Raw genomic sequence first — 2,709 nt, 5'->3', positions numbered from 1 at the left:
TTATAACAGACAATGGTACCAATCTATCAAAGGGTGCCATGAAGGAGTTCTGTCAACGTGAGCACATCCGGCTTGACGTGTCATCAGTGGCTTACCCCCAGTCCAATGGTCAAGCGGAGAGGGCCAATCAAGAGATCTTGAGAGGTATCAAACCCCGGCTTATGGTTCCTCTGCAACGGACGCCGGGTTGTTGGGTTGAGGAGTTACCTTCTGTGTTGTAGAGCATCAATACCACACCCAACAGGTCGACAGGGTACACACCATTCTTCATGGTTTATGGAGCGGAAGCAGTTCTTCCTAGTGACATCCGTCATGACTCGCCTCGTGTAGCGGCATATGTTGAAGCTGACAACGAGAAGGCACGGCAGGAAGCTCTTGACCTGTTAGATGAGGAACGTGACATGGTGGCAGCCCGTTCGGTGATTTATCAGCAAGATCTGCGTCGCTATCATAGCCGCCGGGTTAGAACCAGAACCTTTCAAGAAGGTGATTTGGTGCTTCGGCTCATCCAGGATCAGACGGATATGCACAAGCTATCCCCCCCTTGGGAAGGACCCTTTGTGGTCAGCAAGAATCTACACAACAGGTCGTACTACCTAATCGATGTTCGAGAGCGCAAAGACTCATGTAAATCGGAGGAGGAGACCAACCGGCCGTGGAATATTGCTCATCTTCAGCCTTACTATACTTGAGCTATAGGCTCTGCTTATGTACATATTATGACATTGTATATATTATGATCAATATAATAAACCGGAACCTCAGCTAAAGCGGGGTATCTGTTGTTTTTCTTACATCATGTGCGGTTACATGGAGCTTACAAAGCGGCGTCCGGTTTACCCCTTGATTTAGCTTCTCAAAGTTTCATATTAGATCACTTGGGGGCTTCATGTTCAAACATAGGTCGTATTCGAACCAAAGAGAACATAGCTATACCTCTTGATCGGCGCAATGCCACAGCATCACTTGGGGGCTTAGTCGTATCCGAACCATAGCTACACCTCTTGATCGGCGCAATGCCACAACATCACTTGGGGGCTTGGTCGTATCCGAACCATAGCTACACCTCTTGATCGGCGCAATGCCACAGCATCACTTGGGGGCTTGGTCGTACCCGAACCATAGCTACACCTCTTGATCGGCGTAATGCCACAGCATCACTTGGGGGCTTGGTCGTATCCGAACCACAATCACACCTCTTGATCGGCTCAAAGCCACATTAATCCGGGGCCAAAGAGAGTGTTGTAAAACAACAGCTCAAACATAGGCACCCACTGAGCACAACTCACAATGTTGTTTGGAGATTTTTTGCTGTTGAATTTAGGGCCTGGCAGCCCGTGAAAAGCCTCGACTACAACGATTTTATTTGCTTTTTGCTAAGTTTCTCTTTCTTTTGATAAGATTGGTGATGTTTTCAAACCGGTGTTTATCAACCCGGTTAGGCTGTCAACTACAAGGTTTCAGTACATGATCAAGTTATAATCCGGAGACTATCAGCCCGGTCTGGTTTTGACTCAAAGTCACCAGTATGGAATAAACCGGTGTTTATTACAGCCCGGAACGGTTTTCTGATAAACCGGCATCATATAACAGGAGTTACTTCTACTCCGGATTAGGGTTATTACCCTCATTACAAAGTTGGTCAGCCAACACTATGCCTAAAGGTCACAGGTACCATATATTTCCATATTTGGTTATCTTTTACCTTGGTTATAAACCTTGGTCATATATATATTTGGGTATCATGACCCGCCCGGTGGTAAACCGCCAGGGCGCTTTAAGCTTCTTATCTGCAGGAACAACTTGAATAAATAGCTATGGATTATGAACATCATATCTTAAGCATGGCGGATTAACACGCATCAGTTGTAGATAGATATGCACGAAGGCATAACAGACCAAGTGTTTTAGCTAGCTTATTACAAGGTGTTTTAGTGCCCAAAGGGATAATTGTTTCTCAATAAGCATTACAGCAAGTGGAAGACTAAACCGACCCCCGGCTTATGATTGCTTATCAGCTTGACCCGACGGCTGCGGATCATCTTGCACCGGTTCATCCTCGTCCCTACCGAGCGGCTGGAAATCAACAGTTGTCCAGTCGATCCCAGTTAAAGCTTGGAACACAGCTTCGTCGCTTATAAGGGTGGACGGTTCAATGTTAGGGGCATAAGTGTGCTTACGGATTGGAGGGATCAGGTTTTGAGCCTCAGGAGTTGGTGCAGCAACCCGCTTGTTATTGATATCATAACTCGCCTGGTAAAATGAAAGATCAGCCTCTTCAGCAAGTTGACAAGCTAGTGGGCGTACTTCCCGGTTTATGGTGCGGAGATCTTCAGTGCAAAATTCTGATCCGTCTTCTTTTAAGCTTGGGTAGCCTTTAGCCACGTCCGTCGGATCAAGATCAGGCACCCATGCTTTTGCCCGGGTTAGTGTGGTCAGAGCGCCAGCCCTTGCAGTAGACCTCTTTAGCTCTTCTACCCGGGCAGGCAGCATAGATAGCCTGTCTAAGGTATCCTTGATTAACGTCGGGGGCGGCTTATTGTGAGAAGCGGTGCAGATAATTCGTTGTGCGCCGGTATACAGTTGTTCTATCAGCGTGTAGGCAGCCTTCAGCTTCTTCTGAACATCAGAGCCCAGATGACTAATGCGAGTTCCTGCATCATTGCAAACATCAGCAAACCGGCAGCGCATGGGAAGATATGTTGAAAG

Source organism: Triticum aestivum, chromosome 3D, assembly GCF_018294505.1.
Source record: "Triticum aestivum cultivar Chinese Spring chromosome 3D, IWGSC CS RefSeq v2.1, whole genome shotgun sequence".
In the NCBI taxonomy this organism is placed as follows: Eukaryota; Viridiplantae; Streptophyta; class Magnoliopsida; order Poales; family Poaceae; genus Triticum; species Triticum aestivum.
This window is presented reverse-complemented; position numbering follows the sequence as displayed.